This window comes from Callorhinchus milii, unplaced genomic scaffold (assembly GCF_018977255.1).
Source record: "Callorhinchus milii isolate IMCB2004 unplaced genomic scaffold, IMCB_Cmil_1.0 Scaffold5, whole genome shotgun sequence".
NCBI classification, from domain to species: Eukaryota; Metazoa; Chordata; class Chondrichthyes; order Chimaeriformes; family Callorhinchidae; genus Callorhinchus; species Callorhinchus milii.
In genome coordinates, this window is record NW_024704746.1 from 43,478,463 (window position 1) to 43,502,023 (window position 23,561).

The 23,561-nt window shown below is 43.0% G+C and overlaps 1 protein-coding gene across 16 annotated transcripts in view; it reads left to right on the plus strand.

The window, feature by feature from the left end:
- nrcama (neuronal cell adhesion molecule a) overlaps positions 1-23,561 on the plus strand; it is a 174,947-nt gene that overhangs the window by 62,730 nt on the left and 88,656 nt on the right. For all 16 annotated transcript variants that reach the window (XM_042335660.1, XM_042335664.1, XM_042335668.1 and 13 more), the window contains exon 2: positions 6,106-6,171. The gene's annotated coding sequence lies outside the window, so the exon portion shown is untranslated. The remainder of the gene's footprint in view (positions 1-6,105; positions 6,172-23,561) is intronic.

Consider the following 23,561-nt stretch of genomic DNA (forward strand, 5'->3'; position numbering starts at 1 on the left):
ATTGGTGCTTCATCATCTTGTCTCAACACCTCTGCTCACTGCTCATCGTGACTTGTCTTTGACATTTTCTATAAAGGTTACTTCCTGAGATGTGTCACTTCAGCATTCTGGATTGTGTTCCTCATCACTCACCCACTGTATTTCATAGAAGTGCACAACACAGAAGGAGGCCATTTGGCCCATTGAGTCTGCACCAGGTCTCAGAAACAAGCTGTTCTTTAAAACACACTGTCCAGCCATATCCCCATACCCCCTCCGGCCTCTATCCCTCATTTTAGTCGACTGGTTAGTTATTCAGTTTAAAAAGTTAAAACTTTCCTCCACTGACCATTTTTGACGTCAGCTTTTTACAAGATGAGTTGTGAAGAATGACACGATGAGCTGAACCTCTTCGCTTTTGAGAATAAATGTCTCCCGAGATTCCATGAGCGATGCAAAATGGGATTAAGAAACGTAACCCAAAGCAAAACTTTGCGATATGCTCAGGCATCAAAATAATTGGGCACATGTTCAGGATTGCACAGGGCAATTTTTGGACAGGCGCCAGAAAGTGGTGCATCTCATCTCACAATATTACACAAGTGCCTAGCCACAGTGCAAATTCCAATCTTGGTCAACAGCGTTTATCAACAACTAATGTTTTCTCTAAACTTGAAATAGTTTTATTCGCTTACTGTTGTAGTTGTACTGGTTGTTTTTGATGGATGGAGTTTTTGCTCTGTTTTCACTTTTGCTCCATCTTCCTTCGGACGAGCGCTAGCTAGATTGCCTGTCTCTTTGCCCAAGAGACTTCTTCGTGAGTGTCAACAGACTATTTATTGATCATAGGATATTATTGTCATACTCAATCTTGTCTTCAGGTCAAGATAGATGCTTTCTAGCAGGAGTTAGTGTGTGATGAGACAAGATGCTGGCATGCACCAACCACTCACCATACAGTGAGGTTACCTGGAGCTATGTCCTGAGAGAGTCAAAGTGGAGGTAAGTTGCAATGCGGTGTTCCTTTGCAACAACAGGAGGCTGTAATTAAATTGTGAATTAAAAAATGGGACAAATAAATAAGTTGATGCTTTGAAAGAAGGCATAATATGCTTAGGCCCTGATTCAGTCATGCTAATAATGATTAAATTTTATGCTGAAGCCTTCAAAATTGGAGGTTGTGTCTGAGAGCAGCAAGGGGTGGGGGGGGACGGAGGGGTGGTTGGGAGAGGAGCTCACATTGGCCTTAACAAACAGTTGAGTGATTTCAGGGCTTTTAGTCAGAATTACAAACGCTGCCTCCAGTAACCATTGACAACTAGAGACAACCATTTCTAAGGCTGTATTTCATTACTGCCTCCAAGCAATTTAAATCCTGTGCTGTAACAGCTGCTGAGGTTTGGTATGAGGACTTTTTTGGTATGAGGTATGTTTGAGGACTGTCGTCTCCAGCTGCAATCCAGCAACAAATGAGCCGATCTCAACCAGATCAGTGTGTCCAGTCCACCACGGGTGACGCTTTCAATAGTTTTCAACCATTGTATTCCACAGTCATTCACACGCTGGTTACAGTATTTTACACTGGTTAGTGTTTCAGACAAATGTCGGTCAAAAGCTAGCTTCAGTTTTTGCAGCTCTTCCTTATGATGTCTTTAGCCACCAAGCTTCTAACATTCGGCACACCCAGCCGCAATCCCTTCACCTCACCCCCTCTTTTATGTGTGTTTAAATCCCACTGTAGTCATCTCCTTCTACCCCTTCTGTGAACATATGCGACCAGAGCTCTCTCTGTCTCCTATTCCTATTCGACCACACCGCCTCTCCTCTCAGCTCAATCTTCGCGGAACTGCCGAATCCTGGTTTGTATCCTACCACTCCCACCGACTCCACTTTGTCGCTACTAACGGCTTCTCCTCCAGCCCCTGCACCGTCACATGTGGCGTCCCTCAGGGCTCTGTCCTTGGCCCTCCTTTTCAATATCCATATGCTTCCCCTTGGTGACATCATTCGCAGACATGGTGTCAACTACCAAATGTATACGGATAACACCCAACTCTACCTCTCTGTCTCCACCCTTGATTCATGGACCACTGCTGTCCTCATCGACTGCCTGTCGGACATCAAGTACTGGATGAGAGCTAACTTCCTGCAATTGAATGTTAACAAGACTTAGGCCCTCCTGCTTGGCTCCGGTTAGCGCCTTCATACCTCGGGCACTGACAGTATCTCCCTCCATGGATGCACTCTACATCTTGCAGAGCCAATAAGGAACCTCGGCGTCCCGTTCGAACCCTCAACTATCCTTCATACACCACATCCATGCCATGACCCGCTCCACCTTTCCCCACCTCTGCAACATCGCTCAGCTCCGCCACTGTCTCACACCACAGGCCGCCAAGATCTTTATACATATATTCGTAAAATTCAGGTAGACTACGCAAACTCCCTGCTTGTCGGCCTCCCCAACTCCTCTCTCCATAGGCTGCAGATCATCCAGAAATCTGCAGCCTGTGTCCTCTCCCGCACCAGGCTCCGCGACTCCACTGGGTTTCCATTACACAGAGGATACAGTTCAGGATCCTGGTCCTCACTTTCAAAGCCCTCCACAGCCTTGCTTCCCCCTACCTCTGCGACCTCCCAACCTGCCCGCTCCCTCCGCTCAGCGGGCTCCGGCCTGCTTCACATACCCTGCCTCGCCCACCCCATCATTGGCAGGTGGGCTTTCAGCCAATCTGCCCCCATCCTCTGGAACTCCATCCCGCAGTCCCCATGCCTCGGCTCTCCCTTGCCTCCTTCAAACCCGTCTCAAGACCCTCCTCGTCGACCGTGTCATTGGTCACCCTCCTTAGTTTAATCTGCCACTTCAGCGATCCGAGGTACTCTCCTGCATGACAGGCACTATATAAATTCAAGTTGTTGTATGATGCAGAAATGCCAATCCTGTCTAACCCAAAGGCTGGTCTGTGAGCTCTTTCAGAAGATATCAAAGGTCTGTGATATATTTTGGTAGCTGGAATGGATTAAATGCCAAAGTGCAGTGTTGGATGTGTTAAGAATTCTTTGGAATTAGCGGTGTTTGTTATATTTGAGGACTTTGTCATGGTTTATCATGGATTATTTCCATACCACTATGTTCCAGGATAAATTTTAAAATAAAGTTATAGCAAGCGGTTGACCAGCAAGATTTCTTCAGAAAGGGAAGAATCCTGAACTCTGAGATTGGTCTGAGGTTTTTGGCAAAACCAGTGCATTATGATGAGCGGAAAAGAAGGCATGTTTAAAAAGCATGGGAGAGATGGGAGAAAGCTGCCCCTTATTTCTGGCACAGTTGCTTTTCTTTCAGTGGAGGCCACTTTGGACTGAAACATTTCATCCAGTGTGTTAAGCTAAAAGGGCCATTGTCTACAGAATACACAGTGTTACAATGAAGGGCTTTCAAACATGCGTTGTGTGCTAACAGATACTTGTGCTTAAAACTAAATCAAGCGGCCATTCATGAAAATCTATGACTGGAAACGCACAAGTGAGGAAAATCTTTCTCTTGGTGTGCTGAGGTACGAACATTGAAATTGGTCGTAGAAGCTGGTGGATTGTAACATTAGTTTGGATTTACATGGTACCTTTCAAGCAAAAATAAAAATCTTGAAATGTTTTATAAAATATAATCAAAACAAGAGTGGATGTTGCCACACAGGTAGGTATACACTGTGCGCAAATTGACTGCCATCTTCACCTACAAAATACACAGTCATAACACTTTATAGTACATCTTGTGAAGTGCTTTCAGACATCCTCCCGATGTGAAACGTGCGATAGCAAACCTAATTATTATAAATAATGTAGTTGCTAATCTGTCCCTCAAACAGGGGATGAGCGGCCAATTCATTTGAAATCGAGAGTAAATTTACATTAGGAAACCCATTTATAAACCTCGAAAAACGATGAGTGTAAGCTTTGTTGTATGTGCGGAATTGACCATAAGATGTTCGTTTGATGCCGTCATTGTGTCATTTACATTTTGAAAACTTTAAGAATTTGGAGCTCAATTTTCAATTGGGATCGGACAAGCTGCTAATCATCTCCCAAATGTAATTACAGGCTCCAATTCCTTGCTCACTTTAATTTCGCTGGTCAGTAGATTCCTGGATTATCTTGCTCTCTTTTAAAAATGGGTTGTGCAGTTGCCAACCTCCAGTTCTCTGTTTCTAACATGTTCTTGATTATAAGGTTTCAGGGTTTGGAATTTCCAAAGTCAGTATAAACGAGAGTCCTGTGATAATATAATATAATAATCCTGGTATAATATAGTGCCTTATTACATCTTGAAGTCTATTATTGTGTGTATTTTGTGGGCAATAGAATGAGATGCTTGTTAAGAGATTAATTTTTGAAAAATTGTTATTCACTACATTGTGTACTTGTATATAGCAGAGCAAACAATTGCCCAAACAAGCTGAAATAAGTGAAAATTCAAAAGTTTCATTTTGAAAAGTTGTGGGCTCCTTCCCCCACCTCCTGTGTTGTCCAGAACAGTTTGGCAGTGCTGGGGAAATATATTCAAAATCTTAATTTATTTAGTAATTCAGCTTATTTAAATAATAAGGCTGCTGGTTTTGAATGTGAAAAGTGGGGTTATCCAATGTGAAATTAGACTGTACAGCAGCAGTAAATGGTACACTAGACTCATGCTCCCTTCACTGTTTTTTATTATCTCAGAGAAAGTTCAGGGCAGCCCAGCAGTGGTGGTGTGGCTTCACCTCTAGCATGGTAAATGGCACTGCGCTCAGCCAAGCAGAACGCCAGCAGCAGAAGTAGATATCTATTGCTTCAATTGGGCGCCTCCAATTCACACTAGTTTCTTGCTTCTATCAACTAAACCTATCCCAACACAACAACTTGCATTTATATAGTGCCCTTCACACGGGGCAGTGTCCGGGAGCACTTTTTATTCATCCGAAGGCTTTTTATTTCAGACAACGAAAAATGACAAAGTCTGTGATTCCGCTGCAGTTTTGACAGGAATGTTGTCATTGGACTACAGTTCAATGCTCATTGTCGTCAATTGTGAATCTCCTCCGCGAGCAACACATTCACAAACTGGTATCAAAATTTGCAGTGGATTCTCTGACAAAGTAAGTCAGAGCTCTGCGTGACTGTTTGTGAGACTACTGTGCACATATTGGGTGCTGTGTTCACCCACAAAATACATAGTCAAATTACTCTGTGACTAGCTTTGAGATGCTACATCAATTGCAAGGATTATTCCCAGGATTGTAAATAATAATAATAACTCTTGCAATTTATATAGCGCTTGTTCACGTCTTCGAGATGTCTCGAAGCTCTTCACAGAATATACTGTAAAGTGAATTGACTGTATATTTTGTGGGCGAAACGCAGCAGCTAATTGCACGCAGCAGTGTCCCACAAACAGTCGTGGATTGAAATGACCACAAATGTAGTTAAATCCTCGCGGTACAAATGTATTTAAATCCAGGACATTGTGCAAGTGTATGTATATTTAGCTTGGCGCCCTACATATTGCCGCTGTTTAAAAAATAATAATGAGCCCTTCAGGTAGGACATGAAGAGTGGAGAGAGAATTCCTTTGGCTCTCGGCATGTCATTTCATTTCTTTTGTTCTGAGACCGAAGCCCTTAATTCTGAGTGTGATCTGTCTTGTTGTTTGTGATTTGATGCATCACTTGGCCCCTCCAAAAGATGTCTGCCTGCCTGATGCGTCTGAACTGCCTTTTTCTGCTCTGTACGTTGAATGTGATCATTGTGGCGTCTGGCTTAAATGAGAAAATTGGGTAAGGTGTGAAACATTAAACTGCAGCCTAGATCAGTGAGATTGCTACAGGAAGAAGTGGAGAGATCACAGCTCATTATGTGGCTTTCCATTTCATAGCTTGGGGATGCGGGATTCAGAAAACAGATCTATCACCTGATTGATAACAGCTGTATGTTTGATTTCTATTCCTCCTGGGAACTCGGAGTGATTTCCACTTGCTTGGATTTTACGCAGAAACTGGCCGTCTTCCAGCACCCTATTTTCACCAGGCTGTATTATCAAAGAACACTAGTCTATATTTGCTGTCTCTTAAAATATTCTGCTTCTATTTACAGGATTTTGGATGAATCCATTCCGCCAAGGACAAACTTCGTTGTGAGCCGAATCACAAGTCTGGTTTGGTAAGTACCTCTCAAGACCTTCATTCATTTGCACGTCGTGTACATCAGCAAGAATTCTCAATGAGGGAAATGAGTGATTGGAATTCTGTAATACAACAATTCTTGTTGAATGTTCTTTCAAACTGTGATTCCACTTTCATGTGTTCTTCCCCCAGAATGTAAAATTAACCTAATCTAATAATAATGTTAATTAAGCAGCGCATGAGGCAAAGCCTTGTTTTGTTATGCTCTTCCTAGCTCTGTAAATTGTTCCCAAACTTTATGAGTTCAGAGGCAGATAAGGGGCAAGTGTGAATGTTTGTGCAGTTGCAAAGAGAAGAGCGTTAATGTTTTATGTTTTAATGTATTTGTAAATCTTTTGAATCTGGAGAATTTTTAAGTTGATGCCAGAATCCATAGGTGAGATTTTAAGTTTGCTGATCAGAAGATGCCTTTTTCCAGAGTGCTGTGTAAAGTTAATAGGTTGGGGCCAGGGCTGTAATGAAGCTTGGGTTCAGGTATTGAAGCATCGATCCACCCTCCCTTGTCTCAGGGCTTTGTCTGGGAAAGATTGCCTCTTGTATCACAGTTTTGTTCCTTCACCAGTGTGAGGTTACTCCCCACGGTCAGAATTAATGGCCTTCAAAGCCTCCGTGTAAATGCCCACTTAAGCTTCAAAGCCAAAGAAAAGACAATCACTGCAGGCCTGTCTGAATGTTCTTTTTCCAGAATATGAGTCTTGTTGTGTCGAGAGAGAAAAAAGCTGTCTGTGGACAAGTGAATCAGCTTTAAAATTAAGGAATTGCTGCACAATCTGTTGATCAAGCAAACTAATTTTCTTTCTTCCCCCCAAAAAAATCTCTTCTGTACTTCCACCCTTGAACAAAATACCCTTGCAAAAGTTTCAGTGTATGAAAAGCAGTATTACTCATTTACAAGTCCACTTCATTTGCATTGCTGCACTATGAAGGTCTGATATTATTGTGCCCCCATGCCCTGGTGGAGTGAGATAACCACAGTTAAGTGCTGTGAGTGACATCTTGTTGAAGCCCAGTTACTGTTTTCCTTGTCCTTTATTCTGAAATCGCATTGTCACTGCAGGACACAATCCTCAACAACCAATGACACTTACTGCACATCTGAAGTCGGAAAGTCCACCTCGACTTCGCCCTTCAGATCTTTTTGTCTTAGCATTCAAAGTGATGCAGAATTCTGGAAAAATTATTATGCGCTGACTGAATCAGAAAGCGGGTTCTATAATATTAATCTCTGCATTTGATATAGCGCCTTATCACATCGTTGAGACGTCTCAAAGCGATATTCAGAGAATATACTGTAAAGCGAAAGGCAAAATACTGCAAATACTGGAAATCTGAAATAAAAACAGAAGTTGCTGGGAACACTCAGCAGGTCAAACAGCATCTATGGAGAGAGGAAAGTGAGTTAATGTTTCAGGTCAATGACCTTTCGTCAGAATTGTAAAGTGAATTGACTGAATATTTTGTGAACGAAACGTGGCAGCCAATTTTGCACAGCGCTCTCCCACAAACAGTCGTGGATTAAGGAACCAAATTATTGTTTGTTTATTTATTTTTGGAGAGATTATTACCCCTGGAAAGCGAGCCGCCAATCGACTAACAACCAGGTTCCTACTTACTGCGAGTAAACAGAGGCATGTGGAGTAAGGGAACTTGCCTAAGATTTTGTCCCGCCCAGGAATGAAACCCGGGTGCTCTCGCTTGTTCTTATCAAGAACTGAAAAAAAACATTTCCCAAATGAAGACTGAATTGAAGAAATGTTGACAATTCTACACCACATTGACTAGCCTCACAGGCAAAGATCAGGTGACACTTTGTCCCACAGTTTCTTAGTGGTTGAGGAAGTGCAGGGGATAATGTGGCCCAGATCGTGTCTGTTCTGTGGTGTATGAGGAGACCATGTGTTGGGGAAATAAGGATGTATATCATAGGTAAAGAGGAGTCGAATTTTATGCGAACCTTCTGCTCGTGAACCTTTAACTGCTTCCCATTTCTAGATCTGTATTCAAATGGAGCTCCTGATGTGCTCCTTTACCTCCCCTTCCATTTCCTCACCTACTTTCAATCAAGGTGCTGACTGAGCCTGAGGTAGCCTGGCTCATTGGCTCACTCGTTTCTAGGCCAGAAGGTTGTGGGTTTCAGCTGCATGTCAAAACTTTTGACTTCACAGTCTTGGTTGACACTGTTATTTTGTTGACTATCGCTCTGCTCCGCCCTTTTACCCCATGTTCGACTCAGTGATGGGAACATCAATCCTGTTGATGTTCTTGATCTTGTGCTGGCTTTGCCCATCTGTGATGGATGAAGAAAGCAGCCTTGGTGTTCTGTTACTGCATGGGGAGGTACCTTTAGTATAAACTTTTATTGCCTGAAGTCCTTCACATCAGGTTTCGTTGTCAACTTTTACTTATGAAGCCTTGCCTTTCAAGCAAAATGAAGGTAGTGAAGCGCATCCAGTGATGGTTTAAAAGAAAATCATGCTGGCTCAGAAATGTCAATCAGAAATACAGATGCTGTCGATCTCCACCCTCCCTTGTGGCTGCACTCATTAGGGTGCCTGTGGCTAGTGTCAGTTCTTTGTATTCAGTGTTGTGAAACTCCTGACTTTTCTGAGCTGTGGACTCGCTCTCTTACAATAAAGGGCTCCCGTTCAGAGGTAGGATTTCACACCCACCTTTGTAACACACAGGAGGGTGACTGGTGAAACACTTTCACGTTGAGACTTTGAGCTGCTCCAACAAAGTAATTTTTGTTGTTGTTTTATTTAATCTGTTTTGTGGCAACATTCGACTTTGAACTTATATAGTTCAGGATGGCAATCCAATGCAGTGCTGGGAAAGCATTGTTTAGGCGAATGCAGCAGCCAATTTCCACACAGTAATTCCCCTTTGACGTCCACCTGAACAGAGATAAGAGACCTCAGTTTAGCATCTCATTCAAAGGTTGACACACCCAACAATGCAGTGCTCTCCCAGTAATGCACTGGATTATCAGCTTGGACTATGTGAGTTCCAAGTTCCAGTGGGGAGGGGGGGGGGTTGAACCCATAACCTTCTAACCAAAGTGCTACCAACTGGGCCAGGGTGACAATGAAAGCCTTTGAATCTCAGTAATGCATCAAGCAAGAGTTTTGTTCAAGTGACAACAGTGATGTCTCAATTGTGAAATCCACAAAGGATTTGCCGGTGGTCGATTGCGGATGTGTCACAGCTGACCTTCAGGAGCCTGACCTGGACACCGATCTCAGTCCTGTTAAATGTGATGCTGGTGTCTGAATGGAGCAGTGGAGGCTCTGCCATGAGACCTCCAGCACAAGCTGTTCTTGTCGTTTGCAAATCTTGTAATTTAGACTTCCCGCTGCTGCTCCTCCACCTTGCCCCTCCCTCCGTGTCTTCCAAATCCACATTAAGTCCTTTCTGTTTGACCAGGCTTTCAGCCTTCTTTCCCCTCGCTTTCAACTCCCTCCCCATCCTGCTCGTGCTCCCAGTCAGTTTTGTGAAACACTTTGAGAACTCCTGATATGAAAGACCCTCTCTAAATGTAAATAGTTGTCGCTGGAATAAAAATTCCCTTTCAGTGTAGCTCTGAGTTTCAAGGCAATGTTCATTCTTTGCTAAGTTTCCTGACATGCGCTGAAGCTTGATTTGACTGCTCTCTGTAGAGCACAATGCCAGTGGCTTTTTCCGTTTCCCTGGTCAGCGTTCTGTCACAACAGAATGGACATGAATGTATTGTTAAGGTCATTACTCAATAACTTTGCATCCATGCATTCAGGTTTCATCAGCCTGAGCATCTCTCAGTTTCTCTGCGAATCACAACAGTTTTGATGTTGTGGAAGAGATCACTCAAGAATACATGGCCTATCCATCCTGAGGTATCCATCAGCTGAATAGTAATAAGATGGGTGAGTGGGGATGAACTGTGTTACTGGCACTCTTACTGACATTCCTTCTGATATGCCTGGAACTGAATAGTTCTTCACAGGAGGAAGAATGCACGAGACAGACCAATCAGTCATGTCTCTCAGTATTTTCAGCACCTACGGCGTGACCCTTCAGTAGACTTGACTTAATGGGCCAAATGGCCTCCTCCGCCTTCTCTTCCAAAATTGTTCACAACAACTCTGAACGTTAAACATTAAGAACATAAAGTTCAGTTTTCACAGGAGAAGGTTGGCAAAATATACGTGGAAACAAGATCCCGTCTCAACATTTTTATAATCCTTGCACTTTTCTTGCATATGTGCATTCCCTGCATTCCGTTTACAGCATAATTAAGGTACAATTTGTCCTTTGAGTGGGGAAGGTGCATCGTGAAAAAGTGTTGTGGTCTTCGTCTCTGTTTGTGTCAGAGAGGAAGGGTGTGGCAGGGTGGGTCCTGCCGGTCTGTGTTGTGTTTAGATTTGTATACGTTTTCTGCTCAGAAGAAGGCTGTTCAGCCCATTAAGTTAGCAATGCTCGTCTGCTCTGACTACCTCTAAATACAATTTCACACCCCTCCCTACAGTTTTCAAGCCCTCTTCTGAATGCCCTCCTCTCATCTCACGCTGGGGTCTCAGTCACACTTAGGTTTAGGTGTCATTTGGCAGCATTCCAACCCCAGGTGATGAGTTTTCCCTGTTTAGTCCAGAATTCTTAAAACAATGTTCAAGTCTCCCCTAAAGCCCTGGGTGAGATAAGGCTTCTTTGGCACAGAATGGACTTGGCTCACATCTATAGCAATTATCAAACCCTTTCTTTCTCCAATTGAAAAGTGACACTAACCAGTGACCAGTGTTTTACGTTACCTGAACAATTTACACTGAAGTTTTGAGCATTGCCGTTGTATCCAGACAGGGTGCTTGTATGACTTTGGTACAGAGCTGCTCTCATTGACAAATACCAGCACAATGTGATCGCATTCACCACACTGAGCCAATGCGTGAAGGTCAGTTTTTGTCACAACTCAAACCTCCACAGGCAATTTGTCTGACAGTGGAAATTGTCATGTTGTGTCGTTCTGGATCCCAAGCTGTAACTGAGCAGCTTCTACCAGGGTTTCATCGTAATGTTAGTTATTTCCAGATTGAGGACAAAACAAGAAAGTTCAATGTTGAATGTTAAATAATAATGTTGTCCAGCCACCTCTGGCTCAGTCTTGCTATTTCAACATGAAGATTGTGGTGCGATTCCCAGTTTGTGTTAAATTGGACACAATTTGAAGGTGTTTCAGAATGACTATGCTGACCTCTCCACAACAAAGTAGAAGTGATCAATAAAACATTGAGCCACTATCCTGTGTGAAAGGCTTGATATAAATGCAAGTTGTTATTGTTGTCATTTAGGTTGGGGATGGGGGGGCAGGGGTAGGGTCAGACCCACATGGTTCTTTTATTCACTTGCTTATAATTCCAGTCATGACACTTGACAGGACCAGTTGAGTCAGGCGAGGATGGGGGTGATAGGGTGGCGGAGTCTATTGCGGGAGAGGAAACAGGCTGCAGAGTTCTGGGTGATCTGGAGCCTGTGGCGGGAGGATTGGGGAGGCTAACAAGCAGGGAGTTGCATAGTTGAGCCTGGATGTTATGAATGCATGTATGAGGGTTTCAGCAGCCTGCGGTGTGAGACAGTGGCAGAGCCGGGCGATGTTGCGGAGGTGGGGAAAGGCGCAGTGGGTCATGGCATGGATGTGGGGTATGAAAGACAGTTGAGGGTCGAACAGGATGATGAGGTTTCGTATTGGCTCCATGAGGTGTAGAATGCAACCACGGAGGGAGATGCTCCGAGATATGGAGACGTTGATGGTAGCCAAGCAGGAGGGCCTCAGTCTTGTTGACATTCAAGTGCAGGAAGTTGGCTCTAATTCTAATTCAGGAACTCCTGGAATTAAGGGTGGAGACAGAGAGGTAGAGTTAGATGTCACTCACATACATCTGGAAGTTGACCCCATGTCTGCGGATGATGTCACCAAGCGGGAGCATACAGATATTGTAAAGAAGAGGACCAAGGCAAAGCCCTGAGGAACACTGCATGTGACAGTGCGTGAGCTGGCGGAGAAGCCATTAGTGGCAACAACATGGAAACTGGGAGAGGTAGGAATTGAATCCGGCAAGCGCAGGCCCGCGAAGGTTGAGCTGAGAGTAGAGGCAGTTTAGGAGGATAGAATGGTCTACAGTGTCAAAGGTAGCAGAGAGGTCGAGCAGAACAAGAAGGAAGAGAGAGCCTTGGTCACCCTCCCCTGCAGGGCAAGGGGGAGGTAACCATTGGCATGGTGGAAGTGGTAGGTCTTAAGGTGGGGTTTAAAGATAGCAAAAAATGTGACGAGATGGAATGATTGAGGTAGGGAGTTCCAGAGGTTGCATGCATGATGTAAGACGTGAGGATTCTTATTGAACTGTGTTTGGGTAAACTTTGCATGCACTCAGTCTATAGCCTCATTGCATCTGGCCACCCAAGTGGATCTCCACAGGGGACATTGTGAGAAATGTATGCCTGGCTTCATCCTGCTGCTGCAGTGATCCGCAGACATTGAAGCCGATATCTCTATGTACGCCATCATTTTCTGAAGAGAACGTGCCATGTTTATCAGTGCTAGGGCACACACCTGCTGTTGGCTGCTTTTACTTGACTGGGACCATTTTCAGAGTGAAACATTACAAATATTATGAGTGCAGAATTAGCAAGGCAAATGATACTTAAGCTTTGTGTGTCTTGCACTGTATCCCACATTGAGCACTGCATCCCACATTGGGTTCAAAACCCACTGCACAGAACTTGGTATTTGCTGAGGAAAGGTAAGATGTTTCATAAGTAATTTCTATGAAGTGTTGATTATGTGTTTGTTGACAATTGTCACAAACAGCCATGAACTGAACGTTACTTCAGTTCTAAACTGTGCGTCAACTGAGCCTTAAGATGTGTCTGGCCGAGACTGCCATGAATTATTGTTAAACCTTGTGCCTGTAACAGAGTTGTCAGCTTGCACCCTATTATTCTGGGTGCTGGTGATATAATCATTACTTGGCATCTCTCAAAGTCAGCCAGCACTCTTGAGTGATTCTGAAATACGAGGACTGACTTTCTCTGGAGATCCAGGCATGTGCTTTTCCGGTGCAGAGTGTTAGTTTTTACCAGCCTGAGCTGTGCGGTAGCTGCTTTTGGGTTGTATTCCTTTCAGTTTCAAGTAATAATAATAAGTAGGTGCAGTTCGGTTTAATTCAGTGTCAAATATTATTCTTTCTCCTCTTGCCAAGGTAACCGGACACTCAGCTTCTCTCTGCCTGTTGAATGAATGCCCAGTCTTTCAAATGCATTCTTTCACTGTTGGCGTGAGTGCAATAGATATCAGCAGTCATTTGACTCCTACGATGTAGAAACGCACTTTGGAGTACTCGCCTCTTTCATGTGGTGCCTTTTCGGACCAACCACTGGATTCCACTGAGATTCTAACACTGCTCCAATCTCTTACTCATTCAGTCTCTTACTGGAAGTACCATGCAAACTTTTCCCAAGACCAAGGTATAACACTGAGACCAATCTTGACACCAGCAAAAAAACTACATCCCAGGAATTGTAGACTAAACTATAGAAGAACAAATAACTATCATCTGAGGACTCACACTGAAATCATTCAGTGAATGTTCAGAAGTGTGATTTTCGTGTGGAAAAGTTACTTTAACGTAAATGATGATGAGGATGATCTTTGTGTTTGATATAGAAACTTATCACATCAAAGAAATGTCTCAAAGCACAGGCTTTTACTGTAGAGTGCAGTGACTGTGTATTTGTAGGCCAGATTGAATCGTTACATTTGTCCCCAAAATGAGCTGCCGCTTTGCTTTTTTCTCTGTTGGCCCCTTGAATGAATCCTCAATATTTCACATGCATTTCTATATGTCTTTATCTCCCTCCTCTCATACGTATGGTATTCTACAAAAAAATCTGGTGAAAAATTTGTGCCCAAACAGGTGTCATAATGACATAAATCGTGCTATTGTGTGACTTGTATGGCCGTCTGGATACCGTCCAGAAGTGGCCTCCCGAACATTCGCGCTAGTCTAAGTAAGTCCATCTTCAATCAATAGTGGGTTTCCAGTATTTTCTTGATTGAATATTTCTTGATTTAGGCTATAAATCAAGAAATATTCAATCAGGAAAATTTATTTTGTTGGCTGACCAAAAGGTTTGGCCACCACTGATGTACACATTTGCTGCGCTCAAGAGGAAATCTCTGTGAAGCACTTTGAGACGTTTTGACAATGTAATAAAGTATCGTAACAAATGTAAGGATTGTTATTTTTAAGTAAAATCCTGTGAAACACAGTGACATATTGATGAACCACCTGATTGATAAATCTGCTGTAAGTCAAGCCATCCGGCAAAGAATGCTGCGTGCGTCTGTCATTCTGATCCACTACAAGAAGGTGAAGAGGTCAAAGTGTTGCACAGTGGGGAGCGATTGAAATCTGGGTCATGGTTCTCTCTCAAAGGAACCAGGACCATAAAATGAAGGGATAACATTTCTGAACCATTCCAAGTCCGTATTACTGCCCGCCGATCAGACAGAGTTTTTTAGTTGTTGAGAAGCTTGTGGTGTAATACATTCTAAATTATCCCTAATTTGCATGCGGCAGCTGCAATACCATATTATCCCGGGTGTTAATATTTGCTTAACGTGCAATGAAAATCGATTTTTTTGCGAATGCAGACCAGCTTTGTCCAGATTTTCTTTCCTCTCAGCTTCGGTTCCATCACTCAATCGCCCCTCCTTTTCTCTTAATAAATGTACCAGCATTCGCAAATAATTGTTTTGGACGTCAATGACCTTTTATATATGTGAGCAAATTTTAGCAAAATTGATCTGTTGCCCTTTCTATATTTAAACAACTGATTCAAACTTGATGTACTTCACACTTCACATATAAAATATGTCACAGCATTCCACAGTAATTTACTTGACAATAATTGCCCATGTGTTTGATTTAACTCCTTATCACATTGTCAAAACATCTCAAAGTGCTTCACAGAATCATAGTCGTGCAGGTCTTCATCTAAGTGCCCAATATCACTTGACCTGCATGTGGAGGTGCTGCAGTGGCTTAATTTCACGCCAAATGCAGTGGAACTCTGCAGCTTTGCTCCTGAAAATTGATGTGAGCATTGACGGCAGGTTTCTTCCACTAGTTTCCATCTAAATTTATCAAAGCCTCTGTTTAACTCCATTTAAACTACATACGTCTACTTAACTATAGGTATGTGTGTGTGTGTGTTCGGAAAGGGGCCAGGTGAATGGAGTTTTATGGTACCCCAAGATATCAGTGTAAGTACCCACAATCACTTATACCCAGAGCTATGCAGACATTTTCAATACAATGGCTCGTATGTTAATTGCTGTTTTTAGTGTAGCTCTTTGAATAGTGCAAATTTCGGTGTGGACAATTGGCTCTAACTGTTCATTTTAGAAAACAAAAGCCTGTGCAGAAAAAAAAGCAACCAAACGCTTTTCCCACAAAAAACAGCAGGCACAATAACAAAACCACTCCTGTTTTATGCCTTGATGTGCATGCAGGCAGCTGAAAGCAGAGCAGATCCCTTTGAAGTGACCTGAGCAGAGCTCTTTGAGCACTGTACGTTTTCAATGAGGGAGAAGAACGGAACTAGTTTGTTCTTGTGCGAGACACGAACAAAAGTATCAGAATGCCAATTGGACTTCTTGTAGGAAAACGCGTAGACAGTTTTTATGATTTTATCCACGTCTGTGGAATTGTCAACAAAATTAGTGAAAAAAAAGACTTTCTGAATCAAGATAAATCACAATGGGGATACATTTCCCAATTTCTCTTTTGTCCTGTGTCTAAGTCCCAGTTTTCTCTAGGTCACGTTTTTGCCAAGGAATACTTTGTGTTTCTCACAGAGAAAAGGAAGAGCAAAACAAGGATTCACTGAGGACAGAACCGTTTTACCCATCATAATTACGTCTAGACCCAGCTTGAAAGACGGGATACAATAATTAACCTCGTTGGTGAACCTCAAATGAAATGACAAGAGGCTGGAGTGTGAGTTCATTACCAAGAAATGTGCCTCTGCATTTCTTCACCAGGAACACTGTCTAACTGGTATTTTTCCTGGCCCATGCAATTTCGCAAAATTCACGCTCAGAGGTTTTTGGCACTAAATTCAAAGGGTATCAGCCTGCCTCAGTTGGCAGCTCTCTTGCATCTGATTCAAAAGGTTGTGGATTTTAGTCCCCACGACGGGGCTTTGAACTCGGTTTTGGGATGTTAAACCGTTGTCTCGTCTGCCTGTTGAGTGGGACTTTAAAGATCCCGTGGCATTATTCAAAAAGAGAAGGGAGTTTCTCCAAGCATTCTGGCCAACATTCTACCAAATAAAATTGGTCACTTACTTCCTGGCTGTTTGTGGGACGTGGCTGTGTGCAAATTAGCTGCCGAGTTTGCCAACAAAGTCATGACACTTTACAGTAAATTTTGTGAAGCGCTTTGAGATGTTTTGATGATTTGATAAGGTGCTATTTCAAATGCAAGTTTTATTATGATTATTATTTCTCCAGCAAAATAAAAATAATCCTTGCATTTGAATATAGCACTCAAAGCGCTTCACAAAATATACTGTAAAGTGAATAGACTGTATATTTTATGGGTGAAATGACGAAAATGATTGAGCTTTGGGATATTTTGCATTGTATTGGAGAGATGAATCTGCTGCTCACAGATAGTAACTGTGCACTTAAATGTACCGGTGTAGATCACCATTTCAGATGGTTTGTGAGAGCCTGTCTTGAGCTGTGAACGCATTTAACAGGAAGGGAATGAAGGGTCTGCAGTGCTCACGTGCTGCTCTACATCTCTAGTCATATTGACCAACCAAGTGAAATGCTAGTGAGGGAGCTGACCTGGGGGCCTTGCACAGTCTTAATAATAATTACATTTTATATTGTGCCTTATTACTTAATTCAGATAATAATAAGCCTTACATTTGATGTAATGTCTTATCATTTTGTCGAGCTGTCTCAAAGCACTTCACAGATTTACTGTAAACTGGTATGACTTGTGAATTTTGTCGCCAGCCTATTTGTCCCACTAATATTCATGGAGTGATTGACTAGTTTTATCTAGGGATTGTTGGCCAGGACACTGGGAGAAGCTCCCTTCACATTTTGAATAACACCATGGGATTTTTAACGTTCACCTGGACAGGCAAATGGGACCTCGGTTTAATGTTTCATCTGGAGGACAGCAGTTCCCTCCCCACAGCACTACACTGGAGCAATAGCCTAGGCCATTAGTATGTTCCAAGGCCTGACATGATATGATCCCTCTGATGTAGTGAAGATTGAATCTGTGGAAGCATTGCACATGATAATGATAATAATAGCCTTGCATTTGATATAGCACCTTCAGCCCATCAGGTCTGATGCCTCTCTATCAGTGCTCTGAGTTTAGCCTCACTTCCTTGTCTCTTTCTCTATTTTGCAGATTTTTTTCTTTTTCAAATGTTTTACACATTCTCTTTTAAATGCTCCATATTCTGCTCCAACCACCGAGTTTAGAAGGGGTTAACCATTTTAATTATCCTCTGTGTAAAAATATTCTAACCTTGTCCTTGAACCTTAAATGTTAGCCTTCCAGACTCGCTGACCAGTAGAAATGGTTTCTCCCAATTTACTTTTCAAAACGCTGACCATTTTGAACATTCTATCAGGTTGCTTCTCAACCTTCCCTGGTCTAGTAAAAAGGGGAGTTTATCTCATCTCTCCCATCCCTAATATCATCCTAATGAATATTTCGCTCTCTGCACCGTTGATGTCCTTCATAAAACTGGTGTCATGAACTATAATTGTACCCATATTGACGATTTGTGCAGACTTAGTATTACCCCTATTCTATTCTATATCCCATTTATGAAACTTAAGAATCCTGTCGACTGCTTTATAAATTTGCCTTCCCACTTTTGTTTGGTCGCCCATACCTCTCTGTTCTTCCGCTCTTATTTCACTTTATTTATACATCACTTCTAAAGTAAAATAAAAGCCGCTGTCTCACTTATTCCCAGCTGGTTAGGTTCTTCAGGAAAGTGCAAGGTAGTGACTGCTGAAAGGCCTTTATTAGTCAGCATTGGCGTTCGAGCCATTAGTTTTCATAAGGTCACTCTGTAAAACTGTAACCGTTTGTATTGAGAGCCTGAGAACTGTCGAGAGCACTCAGTGAAACAAATGTATTCATTGTTTGTATGATTTTCATCTTTGTTGATGAATCATACACGTGTGTTTGTTAAGCTGCTGAAGTCTCCAGCAAGTGCTCCTCAATCAGACGTCAGTTATACAAACCTTGTGACAAACCAGTGAGCTAAACGGTAAACAATGTAATCTGAACTATACTGCTTTATCACAAGGTGTAAGACTTTTACTTTCCTTATAGTGAATCTGCACTAAGAGAACTCATAAAAAACTACTTCCTCTTCGTCAAGGGTATTTATTTAGGTTCTAGTGAATGACTGCCTACCTTGTGGTGTGCGGAATCAACAATGGGTCGACTACAGGTGACCTCTTTGTCCTTCACTAAACGGGGTGAATGGGAATTGTCAGAGAGATCCTGCTCCTCGCCCCGATCAATGTCTTCACCAGACAATTACACTTGTGAGTTGGGAGGCTTATGAGGGCAGGTTTGGATTCAGCTGTGATGAAGCTGTGAGAGTTCTTCTCTCACCTCAACTTTCATGGTTTGTCCTTGAACGTTCAGATCCTAGTTCTCACACTGTCTCAACTTCATCTCCACGAACGGCTTCTCCTCTAACCCCCGCACCATCACGTGTGGTGTTCCTCACGGCTGTGTCCTTAGTCCTCTCCTCTTCAATATCTATATGCTCCCTCTTGGTGACATCATCCGCAGACAAGGGGTCAACTTCCACATGTATGTGGATGACACCCAATTCTATCTCTGCCTCCACCCTCGACTCCAGGACCACTGCTGTCCTCACAGAGCCTGTCGGACATCAAGTCCTGGATGACAGCTAACTTTCTGCAGTTGAACATTAACAAGACTGATGCCCTCCTTATTGACTCCGGTCAGCACCTCCACACCTCAGGCACTGACAGCATCACCATCCAAGGATTCACACTCCACCTCACCGAGCCAGTCTGGAAGTTAGTGTCTTGTTTGACCCTCAACTGTCCTTCCTACCCCACATCCATGCCATGACCCGCTGTGCCTTCCCCTCCTCCGCAACATCACCCGGCTCCGCCACTCTCACACCGCAGGCCGCCGAGACTCTCATACATGCATTCATAACATCCAGGCTCAAATATGCAAACTCCCTGCTTGTCGGCCTTCTCAACTCCTCCCTCTATAGGTTGCAGATCATCCAGAACTCTGCAGCCTGTGTTCTCTTCCGCACGAGGCATGGCCCTGAACTTCAGGAACTCTCTCCCTTGATCCCTCCGCCTTGTCGCATCCTTCCTAATCTTAAAATCCCGCATTTTCCTTTTTGATCATGCTTACGGTCACCTCACCCTCCCTCTCCCCTTGGCTCGTTGTCAGACTCTGCCACTGTGAAGCACTCTGGGATGCTACCCCGCGTGAAGGGCTTTATATAAATGCAAGTTGTTGTTGTTTCCACTTCAACCATGCTAATGGTCACCTCACCATTGTTTGATACTCTGAGACACTACCTCTCTTGAAGGGTGCAATATTAATGCAAGTGTTGACTTTCCAAGTGCTTGATGGGAGACTGCAAAACTTCCTGTATCTCTGTACCGAGCTCGTGAGAGCACAGTCCAGAGAAAGAAGATCTGGCAAGTGTTTTACAAAGAGCCTCCACCTTTGTCCTTTAACTGTCCTGTTAAACATGGAGCTCCTATGATGGAGCCTTTGGGGCTTGAGGAGGAAAAGAGGTTGTTGAGGGGTGCAGTGCAGTTCTCAATGAGGGCTATAGTGTGGAGGAAGATATTGTGGAATTGACGTGTGAATGGATTAGAAACATCTGAATTGGAAACATCTGGATCTGCAAAATAATTCTGAGTTTAGTAATTTCCCGATGTGCTTCCCTGCCTCCGTGAATCAGTGTACAGCAGCAGAGCTAACACCATGTTACACCCACCCCACCTCCAGATCAGGCTTCCAGCTGCTGTAACCATCCGATTAGATCTGCAGTCACGCACAACCCAAAGGGAAAGCCTTCCTCTTTGACTGCAAATGAAAAGGTACAGTTATAACCCAAAGGAACTGCCACCTGCGGAGTGATTCTTCATACCAGTGATCAAAAGGCAGAATACAGAGTGTTTATTAAAGAGAAAATAAGATGAAATAAGAGCAAAAATCTTAGCGGCTTATCTGATTAGGTTTCTCAGCTTGTATTCATTGCAACGTGACAGATTTGAGGGCTCATAACTAACCCAACTTGTGGCAGACTGATGTTTGAGTGGCAGAGATAAATGAAAATTTGTTGGAAATATCTCAGATGGCCTTGACTGACATTAAATGTAAGTGTTGGTGACAGGAACATAATTTTGCTGGTGAAATGCACTGTTCCACCTGATGATGGTTCTTCCATAGAGCTGCAGGTGACAGATTGCAGAAGTGATGCAATTATAAAGAACAGGTTGTGGTGTACACTATTTATTATTCTGTTCCATTTCTGAGTAAATGTGCTGCTGAATGCTGCCTTTTGTTCAGGTAGTGGAGCAATACATGGTTCCACAAGCAGGGTTTTATCTGAAGCATTTAAATATTTTACTTAAAGCAACTTTTTTTATTCGCGTTAAGTAATACCTTTAAATGTTTTAAATAATAGCATTATGTTATTAAATAATGCTTAAATTATTGTTAATTAACAGTATATTGTTAAAAACATTATGTGTCAGCTTGGCACAGTCGGTAGCACTCTTGTCTCTGAATCAGAAGGTTGTGAGTTCAAGCTCAATGTCAGGACTTGGAACTCATGTAGTTTAAGCGGACACCTCATGCATTTCTGGGGGCGTGTAGCGTTGTTGAAGGAAGTATCTTTCTATCGAACATTAAACCGAGGACCCGTTTGCTTGTTAAAGTAGACGTTAAAGATCCCATGGCACTATTCAAAAAGAGAAGGGATTTTCTCTCAATGTCCAGGCTATTTATCCCCAAAATAAAATTAATCATTCACTCAGTGGTTGTTTTGAGTACATCATGTGAAGAGCTTTGGACAACCTGCTGATTTGAAAGGTAATATATCAAATGTAAGGATTATTATTATAATTAAGAAATGTTTTATTCAAGAAAATTCCTTGATAAAGTGCTTGTCAGTGTGAAACTTGCAGGAAGTTACTCTTATTGGATGATCTTGTCCAGGTCAGCAGTGGAGAATTTTCAATATTTCTCAGTCTTCCAGGCAAGGAAAAATCTGGGGGAAATCAACGGTGTTTCCTGCTTCTGATGATGAGCGTGTGATCGCTCTGAGGTGTGTATGTGCGTGTCATTGCCACTGACCACACCAGGTGCTTAACAGTTGATTGACATGACTAAGCTTCTGTTGAATGCAGGGTTTGATTCCAAATTGATCCAAACTAGGCTCAGTGAGATTTGTGCTGAATTCTCCTCAGATTTTGATTCAAAGAAATGTTATTTCAGTCAAATGTCAGCACATGAACAGTAACCAGTGCTGTGAAAGGTACTGCCCAGTGCAGGGCAAACAGGAGTGGAGTGGTGCAAACTGTTTATGAGAGAGAGAGAGAGAGATCTGAGAGCGGAGAACTAGTTTGTGCAGCAAGAGCAGATTTTATGGTGACTCCTGACAGCACAAGAAATGTCCTCACAACCAAGACAAGGAATACATTGTACAGGCCGACTCTTTCACCCCGGTGGGCTTGGAATCCTTCTACTTTGTCGCCGTCTCCAGCTCATGAAGGCTTTGATCTCAAACCCTCCGTCGGGAGAGGTTTGTAGGAGCTTGATCTGCAGTAAATGCTTGTTAGACGTGTTAATGACAAGAAGACGTGTCAGCCTCTGTGAATAATCCACTCAGCGTGAACGCCACAAACCCACGAGATCTGTGGGTGTGACTGAGTTATACCGCCAGGAATATCGGCATTGTTGCATGATGTGCATTCCCATCATAGCAGCTGATATGATGGGAATGCACACGATGCCTTATATAATGGGACATTGCTCTGTGCAAATTGGCTGCCGCATCGACTTACAAATAACTCACTACACCACAGAAAAAACAGTGAAGCGCTTTCAAACGTCCTCTTGATGTTATAGGCACTGAATCAAGTGTTATTACAGAACTTTCTTCTTTCTAAAATTTCCACTTATTTTGAAGGCATCTGCTAATATGCTTTAGTCTTGGTGATTTCCCACAGCTGTACTTGTTCCCAAGCCTTTTCTCCCCAAGACTGCTGTCAGGAAGGGCTACGTGAGATGCCTGGGGAATGACTCCACTCTACCAGTTGTCACTTGCCCTTTGTGGGAAGCACTTGGTCTCTGCTGGCATCTCTCCACAACCACACAGTTGAGGGTGGATACATAGCAGAGTAGTGGTCACATCCTGTGCCCATTCATTCTGTGGTACCGCCTGTTGATAGTTACCTTTACGATGCATATTGTAGAGAGGTACAGCCTCATTGCACTGACATGCGTATCGACTACACGGTGAGCTCCTGGTCTCTTTTTAGTTATCTTCATGAAGCAAGACTTTCCCTGCATTTCCCTGCAAGGATGCATTTGATGCTTAGTGAAGAAGGAAGAGAAAATATGGCTCAAACATTAGTTCAGAAAAGGGAGTTTCCCCCGATGTCCTGGTGAAAATGCCCACGTAATATTGATCATTCACTTCATGGCTGTTGTGGAACATTGTTGTAGGTAAAACTGGCTGCCACGTTCACCCACAAAGAACTGTCGTTTTACTGTAAATCCTGACAAGTGCTTTGAGACATCCTCCCGACATGAAAGGCCCTGAATCAAATATAAGGATGATGATTATTATTATCATTAATATTATGGCCAAACATTGCGGACCAGCGATTGCAGATATCATGAAATGCTGCAGAGGGAAATCTGTTGTGATATCTTGTGAACTGTTCAGGCTTGTGCGTTGATATTACTGAACTGTCAGTTGTTGCCTTGACATAACAGAGAGCTGAGGTATTCAGTGGATCAGCGCCTGATATCCACTGAAATCTGGGCAGCCTTTGACAGGGCACCAGTTGTCCGTTTGATGTGTGTGTGTTTGGGCATTATAACGATGGCACCAATCCATAAAATATGAATTTAATAATTTGACAGCCAGGTTGGAGAAAGGGTCGAATAAATGATTGACAGAATGAATGAAAAGTGGTGCTGTGATGTCCTATCACGGAACAATCCTTTACGATTAGAAATTATTTGTTCCAGCCAATAATGC